Genomic DNA, 12,134 nt, shown 5'->3' with positions numbered 1-12,134 from the left:
GAAAAGTTAAGTTTTTTGTAAACATTTTCTAATTTATAGATTTACTAAACCTCAAATCAAAAATTTACAGCACAAGTGAAATGAAAAATTCAAAAAACCAGTTAGTTTTTATCATTCTGCAAAAACTAATTTAAATCATTTGTTATACTAAACTATTTAAATTAAATATGTTTTTTAATAAATAGAGAAATCTTGAAATTTATAAATTGAAAAGACCTTAATAGTTTAAAATATTAATTTTTTTAAAATAATGTATATGAATTTTGAGCTAATATTTCAATTTATTAGGTCCCTTCATGTTCTTACCTCGCTAAGCCTATACTGAAGGAGTGTTCACCAGTCGACAATTGATTAAAACGCTTCTTTCTAGCAGCTAATGAAGAAAATATCGATTATTTTTTCACTTATATGTTGACGTTAAATCATTTCTGTTTTATTTAGAGCCGTTATATGTTGCTTCATTGATCATTCTTAGAAATCCGCTCAATAAATATAATTTGCGTGTTGGTTTTGTTTGTGTGTTTTGGAAACTGGAAAATGCCTGCAATGTTTGTTAGTTTTTTTTTCCATAAAGTAGGGAAAATATTGGGCTTCGCTTATTTTTCTATCAATTTGTATTTTAAACAGTTGAAGCAAAAATCTCTAAAATGTATTTACATTTAGTTGACAAAATAAGTAAAGGGTGGTGTTTAATTGTCGTTATTATTGTGTAATTTTCTTTTAAAAATATATTTTTTCAGGTTTCGAATTGCGGGATATACATTAACTTCCCACTACTCAATAATTTAGAGAAATCATGATGGAGTAACAATTTTTGTCAAGCAGGTCATTGATTCTGTGAAGTGCGGTCACTTGATGGAGAAATTTCTACTGTTTATGTACTACATTCTCCAAATGGCAATTTTAATGTAATTTGGTGATTTTTAGATAAAGTGAACCAGACCTTCGAAATTTTAGACTGTCAATCTAATTATTTTGTAATATAAATTTTAACAAAACAGTAGAAGGAAACATGATTTTTTAGACACTTCATATAGTTATGGTTATACTGAACAAAATTTTGAAAACATTTCTCAGTGGAGAAAACGAGTGTTTAACTTACCATCAACACTTTTATAATATTAGTTTTCTCATAAAAAATACCAGTGTTTGAATTTATCCACTTGGCTATATAAAATAGAAAAACGTTAAATTTTTTAAGTTTTGAAAATATGTCATAGACCATAATACTACCATAAATATACCATAGACTACTTCTGTTGAGCCTTGACTGACTTGACAAAACTTGATGTGATACATCAAGAGTTGTAAGTAGTTGTTTATTGTTTTTATACTGGTTTCTGCTTCAGACAAGTCATCTTTACTGTAAGAGGTAAAACAGCTTAAAATAAAAAAAGAGGCAAGACATTTTTGACTTTAGTACAATTTACTACAGTTAAGTCACATGGCTTATCCAAGTCCTTAAAAATATCCAGAGATTCATACGAAAGGTAATACAGCGAGAAATCGAACAGTTATAGGCCCATTATATTAGTTTCCGTTGTATGAAAGATATTTGAACTTTTAAAAACAAAACGCTACTTTAAAAGAAACCAACTATTCACAAACAATTTGGTTTTAGGTAGCGAAGGTCAACAATATCAGCCATTTGTGATCTCTGATCTCTCCAAAGCCTTCGATTGCATTTCTCATGAAACGTTACTCTTAAAGCTACAGCATTATGGCTTTGATACACTGATTAAAAAATTTAAAATAAACTTTTCTTTTCAGATTGAATTTAAGCAAACTTCCTCTGAAGGCATTTTATTATATGTATCAAATATGCCTGGTGCTTCTCAGGGATCTATTTTGGGTCCTCTTCTTTTTTAATATATATTACTGACATAGAAACCCCTCTCAACAATAAGGTCTTTTTTGCTGACGATATACTGCAGGACTTTTAGTAATCTTAATATATAAGGTATTTAGCAGGCGGTGTGCCAAACTTTAAAAGTAGATATGTGGAAGCTCTTGTTAAATTTCCATTTAAATTTCTTCAGTTTCTTAGTTAAAAAGCAAGATTTTTTTATGATGTTATAACGTTGGCAAAAGAAACAAATAAAGGAGTTTTAAGACTATTGGAACTTCTGAATCATGTTTGATTTTAAGAAAACTACAGTACAATAAAACTTATGTATTTTTTTTTTCTAAACTAAGATTATTAGGTTGATAATCCAAACATCATTATATGAATTTTATATGAATACTTCTCTAAATAACCTGGATCATAATGATCTTCTTGATGACTATCAAGTTATTGAAACTAAGACCTGCAATCATATTGGGGATATAAATACCCCAACTAATTCTAACTGCCTTAATTAATTACATTTTAACATCTCAAGCATTAATGCTCATTATGATGATCTGGTGGCATACCTTGAGGCAACTGATAAAAAATTTGATATTATAGTGCTCTCAGAGACACATAAGATAAATAATTTAAATGATTTTCGATTGGATCATTTTGAAGTTTTTTATAATGAAAGTCAAATAAACAAAAATGATGGCACCATAGTATATGTTAGAACCTCGCTATTACCTAAATCCGAAATTATAACTGTAAATTTCTCTAAATTTTTAAGAGTAACTTTGATTAAAAATAATGTACAAATAGGGCTAATCGCATTATATAACTCTCCTAGTTTAAACAAAACAGAATTTATCAATAATATAAGGCTTTTATTCGAAATAAACTTTCGGAGATGTCCAGTCGAGGTTTTTTGTGGAGATATAAATATTGATATTATAGAGAATAAAGTCACTCAATGCTCTACAGAATATCTCAACTATCTGAATCACATGGGATACATTAGTCAAATAAATGGTTTTACTCGGGTAGCAGGAAATGCAAAAACCTTCATAGACCACATGTTTCTAAAAACTACCGTCAACGATATAATTGTCAGTTCTTATATTATAATGAGTGGTTTGACGGACCATTTCCCAACACTATTGAGCATGCAGTTTTTAAACAAAAGTAATAACCCGGAAAAGGTACAAATTAATACTAAAAAAATTGTTAACTTTCAAAAAATAGCAGACAGTCTGATAAATTTTGATTGGGGCGCTATATTGCAATGTAATGACCCAAATATTTGCATGAATAATTTTGCTAAAACCATGAGAACTATAATTGAAAATTGTACCACCTTTAAAACTATAAAATACACTCGTAAAAAAAAGGATGGATTACCTCTGGGATCATCAATTCCATTAAAAATCGCGATAAACTAAGGAGGCTGACCCTGAAACATCCTTTAAATTTTCAAACACAAAAAACTTACAGACTCTACAGAAATGTCCTCACTAAATGAATTAAAAGAGCTAAATATTTATTTTTTAAAAACAAATTAAATACAAACATAAACGATACAAAAAAATATATGGGAAACCATCAGGGAAGTAACCAACGAAACCGTAAATAAAAATGTAATTATAAAATCTATAATTGAAAATGGTAATGAAGTAACTGAAAAGGACACAATATCTCGAAAATTTCTGAACTATTACTGTAATATCGGGAAAAACCTTAGTGAAAAAATACCTAAAAATAAATATGTGTTTAGTAAGCCTACTCCTTGTAATCCAGCGAGTTTCTCGGAAATCACGGTAAATGAATTGATAATGGAAATAAATTCTCTTAAAAGCAAGGTTTCATGTACAAACGATGGTATTTCTGCATTGATAATTAAAGACAATCATATAGCGTTAATGAAGCCCTTACTACACATGATAAATCCAGTACTAAAAACAGGCATTTACCCAAATATTCTGAAAAACTCCATAATAACTCCCATATTTAAGTCTGGTGACAGCCAGTGCATTGAAAACTATCGGCCTATTGCAATAACGAGTACCCTGAATAAATTACTTGAAAAGTGCTTTAAAATTAAATTGGAAAAACATTTCGAAAATAATAAATTATTGTCAGATTCTCAATTTGGCTTTCGAAGTAAAATGAGCACTGAAGATGCAATTCAACAATTAACAGAGCAAATATTGAATGGTTTTAATGAGGGTTATAAGACCTTAGGCATTTTTATTGATCTCGCAAGAGCCTTTGACACTGTGGCACATCACATTCTCTTGCAAATACTGGGTGACGTAGGTTTAAGAGGTACTGAGTTAGCACTCTTTGAATCATATCTTAGTGATCGATCACAACAAGTAAAAATTAATAATCTTGTTGGAGAGATGGGTACAGTTAAATGTGGTGTGCCACAGGGTACAGTCCTGGGGCCACTCTTATTTTTGATCTATATAAACAACTTTACAAGAATTTTACCTGAAATAAATTGTTCTATTATTTGTTACGCTGATGATACAGTAATTCTAGTAAAAGCAAAATCATGGTCAGAAGTGCAAAAGCTAGCTGAAAAATATATCACATTAATTAAACTTTGGACGGATCAGCATCTTCTAACTCTAAATAGTAATAAAACCCACTTTATAAATTTCTCGATTTATAACACTAATCAACAAGAAGAACCTGTGGAACTAACTATACATACTTATCCTTGTTTTGCAAATCAGATGGAAAATTTTACTTGCGACTCTAAGATTTCTTCAGTTTCGTACACAAAATACCTCGGCGTCTATATTGATAGAAATTTAAGATACAATATGCACATTGATTACATAACTAAAAAGATAAGGAAAACAATTTATAAGTTTTATCAACTATGCGAATTTATGCCTCGTGAGTTATTGGAGATGGTCTATCAGGCTCTGGTTGAATCCATTCTAAATTATGGTATAAGAATTTGGGGTAGTGCGTGTAGCACAATGTTAACAAACCTGGTTATCACTCAAAAATATATACTAAAAATAATAAATAAAAAACCAAAAAGATACCCAACAGTTAATTTGTTTTTGGAAAGTGGTGCTCTCACTGTAAGAGAACTTTACCTGAAGAGCACCCTTAACTTTATGAAAAATAAAAACATTTATAAGATTCTACCCCAACGCCTTAATATTACTAGATCTGTCACGAGAGAACATGTTTATTTGACTAAGGTAGATTTTACAATTTGTCAACGTCATATATCTTATGTGGGGCCAAGAATCTTTAATTTTATACCACACGCTTTTAAGGCTATAAGAAAAAAACTGTTTAATATACGCATAACCGAATGGATCAGGTGTAACTATGAAAATATTTTATTAAAGCTACCTTTTCTAATGTAAAAAAATGTTATAATTACAGGTATATTTGCAAATATTATTTAATGATAGAATAAAAGAATGAATTAATTTATATATTACTTTTACAAATTTAATCTAACTTAATTTAATTTGGTTTTTATAACAAGCTCTCAAATTTATTATTAAATTATTATTGTATTCTGAAATACTGTGTCCCGACAAGTCACTTGTGACTTAGGGCACAAACACTAACTTTGTAACAATACTGTACAATTTTAAGTAATATATTTAAATTTGAATTTGAATCAATTTCAGTAAAAAAAATATTAATTATTACTTAATTACTTAAGGTTATTTGACCAAAAAGATCAACTCCAGATTATCAATAAAAACAAAAAAAATCTTCCTAATTAGCATAAGACTCTGGAAGAAATTTAGATGAGATAGCTTACATTATTAGAGGTCCCACCCTTAAAGCTTAGAACACTGCAAAACGCTCTCAATAAGTCTATACAGCATAATACACTTTTAGACAACTTTCACCTATTAGACAAAAAAGTTGCTTTGATAATCCTGTACCGTGGCTCAAAGACTTGATCTTTAGGGTCCTCTGGTTCTCTATAGAAGTTATCAGAGATTTTTCCAACATGCATTGATGGGCGCAATTCATCAGTGGCTTATTTGACAATGGCAGTGCAGTAAGTAATATTAAACTGTTACCAACTATCTGTAATCGTCAACGAAGGAGCTACTTCCATCTAGTGTAAGATATGAGTAAATTTAAGTCTACGATAACTACACGGTCTTCTACTACGGTCTCTTCAAACTACTGGTAAATCGTGTTTATTTTTATTTCTAGGAGGTCGTGGATCAAGAGCTTTTTATCCTAGCATTGATTTTAACATATACTCAGATGAAACGTTACTTTAAGAGTTAAGCCTATCCCTTGCTACTTTAAAGCCTGACGTCGCTTTCTCGTCTTCCGATAGTGAAGTTACGAGTAGGCATTCTCTTCCGAAAAACGCCAGTATCATTAAAGACTTGTTCTCGCTTATATCCCTCACTGTCTATTAGTTCTTTAGTTTAGTTCGACAAAGCTTGATCTGCTGAAGCCGATTCTTTCGCGATGTGAACGCTAAACAAAGAAACGCGCTTTTTAAATGATTCTAACCATTCTCTACGCGCTTGAAAACTTAAAGATTCATTGTCTATTGCTATTAGGTTATTGTAAGGACTAGTGATGCGCAACGATTACTTTTATAAGTATTGAGTAGATACTGATACTTTATATCAAAGTATCAGATACTTTGTATTCGTTACAAAGTAATCATGACTTGACTAGTTGTTTGTGAATATACAGGCGAATATTAAGATTTGGTATGAATACCTATATTAAATTTAGGGCTTATTGGCGATTGTTATATTTTTTGAGTATAATAGAGGGTTATCAAGTTTTAGTAAGATATTACAAAATGATACTTTAATACTTATGATAATAAAAAGTAAACAAGTAATCGGGCACGACGGACGAATTCAAATACTTTTACCTAGAACAAGGTAAAAGTATCGAGTATAGGTATCAAGTATCGAAGTATCAAGCAAGTGCGTGGCGACAAAGCCGGGTAAATAAATAGGTATTATTAATTATTTTTGGCCGATCGGCGGCGGTTTATTTCATTTTATTAACAATATTGCCATATTTTACTTATAAAATATATTTAGAACGCATAAGCAGCCACCGGTGACATGGAAATTTGGGATTTAAAAAAGTATTCGAGTAACGAGTAGTTGGGGTCGAAGGATTCGATTACTTCGAATCTTCGCATGTATCAGATATTAAAGTATCGAGTAGATACTATCCGCACATCTCTAGTAAGGACGAATAAGTCCTTGTACCAAGTAACTGTCAATTTTACTTGTAGAATGAGGTACTTTACGCACTGTAGTAAAAAAAAATATTTCTACCTCAAACGTTTAAGCATAATAAAAAGTTTCTTTATTGTTTTGGGGTATGTGATGTATACAATATGTAAGAGAAGGCACACATTTTTTTACACTCCCTGTAAAAAAAATATATTTTCTAACCTGAAAGTAAAACAGTGAACTGAAATTTTAAAAATACAAAATATACATATATAATTAGATGTTAGATGATGCAGAAATTATTGCAAAAATTGAAAAGCAAAATAATATACGTAGGAGTTTAGAAACAAAATTAAATATTCTGCGTAAAACTAAGATAGTAGATAAAAAGTTTAATGTAATAATGGAAATGGACTCCCTAACATATATTATAACCATTTTATTGAGAGGGAAAGAATGAATATTGGGTGGAACCGTTGTGTTGTTTTTAATGACTATAATATTAAACGGTGTTTTAAGTGTTGCCGTTATAGACACATGGCAAAAAAGTGTAAAGGCAGTAAAACATGTGCAAAATGTAGTGGTGATCATGACGTTAAGGAGTGTAATGGAAATGTTGTTAAATGTGTTATGTCTAATCAAAGATATGGCCTTAATTTGGATGTTGGTCATACTGTATGGGGGTTGAACAAGTGTGAATCATACAAAAAGATTGAAGACCAACAAAGGAACAGGTAGAACATATAGCAGTTAGATAAAACTATTATATTTAATGTAAACATGGTTTATTTTAACTGTCAAGGGTACATTAACAACAAGGATCACATTAATCTTTTAATTAATGATTGGAAATCAAAGATCATTCTTGTAAGCGAGACTCACGTAACTCCCGATATTGAGTCATGTGAGCTGGTCATAGATGGGTATAAATTAGAGCAATGTACAAGTAATAACAGTAGAACAGGAGAAGCATTAATTAGGCGTGATATTAAATATAAAAGATCAAAATATAGAACTTGTATCGTATCAAAGATCATTTAAGAACTATAATTCTGTAAAATTACAGGAAGAACTTCTTGCGTTTGAGTGGAATAACAGTATCTCTGATGTAAATAGATTGGCTAATTCTTTTGTGAATGACATAAAGAGTATTTTAGATAAAATGTGCGCGAGGACTAAATGTTTACAAATATTAAAATATAGGGATAAAAAATGGATAACCGAAGAGATAAGAGAACTTATGCGTGAAAGAGATAATTTATATAAGAGGGCAATAATTGATAAAAGTGAAAATACTTGGAATCAATATAAGGCTAAAAGAAATTTTACAGTTAACAAAATCAGAGTAGAGAAAGAAAATTATTTTTTTGAATGTATAGATTCTAATAAAAAGAACCTGAAGGAACTACGGAAGAATTTGAAAACACTGTTGCCGAGTAAAACTAGCACACTACCGGAGCAAATTAATTTTAATTTAGAAATACTCCAAGATGAAGAAGTTATATCCCACAGATTTATTAAATATTTTGTAGAGAGTGTGGAGAATATAAATAATGTACCACAAAACGGAAACAGATTAAATAATGTTGTATGTCCCCCCCGTGTTTAACATTTTTTCTAAATTCAAACCTGTCTCTATGTTAAAATTGAAAAATACTCTAAAAAACTTAAAAAATTTTGGTGGTGAATCTGGTATATCAAAACATGTCCTCTGTGATGTCTCTCATGTGGTTCGTAATAGATTGTTAGAAATTATTAATAATTCTTTGTCTAACGGTGCTTTCCCAGATGATTGGAAACTGTCTACTGTTATTCCTGTTCCCAAAGTACAAAACACAAATTTGCATAATGAATTTAGACCCATTCACACGGTACCTGTCTATGAAAAGCTCCTTGAGAATTGTGTTAAGGAACAACTTGTTGAGTTTTGTGATAAAGGCAAAATAATTGTTCCTGGACAGTCGGGATTTCGTGAGCATCATTCTTGTGAATCCGTTGTCATTAATATTTGTGATGATTTTGTCAAAGCTATCGACTGTGATAATCTTGTTTTAGCGGTATTTTTAGATTTTAAGAGAGTCTTCGAAACCATAGATAGACAAATTTTAATTACCAAACTACAGCAATTAGGAATTAGGGATAATGCTTTGAGTTGGTTTATGTCGTATATGTCCAACAGAGTCTAACGTGTAATGTTTAAAAATAGTATATCTCAGTGTGTTTCTGTTAATTATGGTATGCCTTAAGGAACTGTTTTAGGACCATTGTTACTTCTACTGTACATTAATGATATGGTAAAAGTTCTTGAAAAGTGTAGGGTGGTATAATTTGCAGATGATGTAATGGTGTATATTATAGACAAAAACTTACAGCAAATGCAAATCGACCTAAAAAATGAATTGAATACTTTATTTGTCTGGCTTTGCACTAACAAATTGTGTTTAAATACAGCTAAATCGAAATTTTGCATATTTGGCAAAAAGTCACGACTTAATCAAATAGACATGGATAGTGTGAGCATTACTGTAAATGGGGACAGCATTCTTTATGAGAGTGAAATTAAGTATTTGGGTACTATTCTAGATGCCAATTTAAACTTTTATGCACATGCAGACTACGTCATGCGAAAATTCTCCAAAAAAGTTGGATTTATCACCAGAGTGGGAAGAAATCTCTCCATGAACACAAAGTTGCTTTTGATAAATTTCCGCATTTGCAATATTGCTCCACGTTGTTGTTTAATCTGCCACAATATAAAATACACCAGTTTGAAGTAATAAAGAATAGAGCTATGAGACTGATTTTAAAATATGATCAATATACACCAATTAAATGTATGTTAAGTGTCCCAAATATGATGTCTGTTACTAAACGTATAAAGTTTAATGTCTATTTGTTTATATTTAAATTGAAGCATCGCTTGTTACTCAATAGAATTTAATAAATTGCCTATGATAATTAAGACCTGTGATAATGTAAACCAGTTTAGGAAGCTATTGAGAAAACATCTTTTAAATAGGGATAGCTAAGAGTATTTCTATTTTTTTTTGTGTTGTACATTATATTCTTTTTATGATTTTAGTTATACGTTTTATTATACCATTTGTGTTATCCTAGGTTAGGTTTTATTTATACCAAAAATTGTTGTGTACGTTGTCTTTCATTACGCTGATCACCACTCATTATACCTAATGTAGCCCTGTATGTAATGAACTTTCATTGGTTTATTATTATTATTGTAGTTTATTTTCTTTGTAGACTTCAGTACTGCTTTATATTATAATTATTGTAATGTATGTAGTTATTATGCTAAATAACCTTCTTTATTATTATTATATAATTATTCTACACAATGTAAATGTATTTTGTGAGAAGCAGAAGGAATTGCTGAGTAGTCTTATAATGCATCAATTAAAAGTTAGTCACTTAAATGTGCGTTCTCTTTCGACGGGCTTTAATGCATTACGAGATATGGTTAGCGGAGGTAAATTCGATATTTTTGCAGTTACGAAAACTTGGCTAAATGGAAATATTCCCACTGAACTGGTTTATTTACCTAATTATAAATTGTATACGCTGGTTCGTGAGGTAAGGAATGCTGGTGTGGGTGTAATGTTCACATGGATTTACAGGTCAAAGTTGTTCTTAGCGATTATCCCCGAATCAAAGAGGTCGAATTGATCTTTCTGGAATTACAGGTGAGTAAGCTAAAACTTTGTTGTGGTTGTTTTTATATGTATGCCTTGAAACTTGCAGTTGTGTGTGGAATACTGGGATAGTGTGCTGCCATATGTAACTACCCTATATGGTCCAGTAACTTCTTCTGGACTACTTTTTTTTTGACCTAATATCGGATCATACGGTTACCTACACCACGTTTGCCTACAGGCTGCAAAAGCATCCACCCAAGGTGATGACTTATCGTGATTTTAGGAACTTTAATGGTGATCTTTTTTCCGAGGATCTGGAAAAAGTGTATTGGCATCAGATATTCTCTATCACTGATATCGAGCAAAAAATCAATTATTTAAACTATCAAATATTGAAACTATTTGATCAGCACGCTTCCCTGACAAAAGTTGTCCTTGGTCAACAGATACAATAAAGGCAGTTATGAAAGATAGAGACAAATTTGTGGAAAAATATATAAAAGATGAAAATATAAGTGAGATTAAAATCCTGAGATAATTGTCAAAATCGGGGTTTTAATGTTATATGGTTTTAAATCCAGTATAGGTATATTTTCGTCATGCAATCTAATTTTTTTAGAAAACAGAGTTTAGTAGCTGTAGATATACACTGGTGGCCAAAAGTAGATTGACAACTACTTATTTTTCAAATTTGTTTATATCACGGTTTAGGAAATGATAAATTAGGTGGGACAGTACCTATTTAAAAAACAACGGAGCCTATTTGTAATGTTTAATTATATTTAAACTATTTATTCGTAATTAAAAAAATAAACAATTATTTCAAGTGGCCAAAATTAAATTGACAAATTCAAAGCTTACTAAAATAAAAATAAGTATAGAAAAATTAAAGGGTTTTATTCAATAATGCGTTGCATATCCTCTTTATCTTCTCACTTCCACCAACCTTTTGGGCATTGACCTAATTAAATTGTCAATGGATATACAGCATGCCTTCAAAGCTTCAAAAAGTTCTTGTTTATTTTTGACATTTTTACATCGGATGTGACGATCAATGTAATCCCAAATGTTCTCGATCGGATTTAGGTCCGGTGACTGTGACGGCCATTTGATAACATTAATTTTTTCTTGGGTCAACCATTGCTTAACGACCTTGGATGCGTGTTTCGGATCGTTATCATGTTGAAAGTAGTGGTTGAGTGGCATAACTTCATCAGCGTAAGGTACCATAACATCCTGCAGTATGTCTTTATACATGAAACGATCCATCGTGCCTTCTATCAAGTGTACTGGACCCATCCCATAGCCCGAAAAACACCCTCACACCATCACGGAACAACCTCCATGCTTGACTGTGGACACCGTATATTTGGGATCATACCTTTGGTTCACAGGACGCCTAACATATCTTTTGCCTCAAGCAAAGCTCAATCG

The sequence above is a fragment of the Anthonomus grandis genome, chromosome 3 (assembly GCF_022605725.1).
Source record: "Anthonomus grandis grandis chromosome 3, icAntGran1.3, whole genome shotgun sequence".
Lineage (NCBI taxonomy): Eukaryota > Metazoa > Arthropoda > Insecta > Coleoptera > Curculionidae > Anthonomus > Anthonomus grandis.
Note: the sequence above shows the minus strand (reverse complement) of the source record.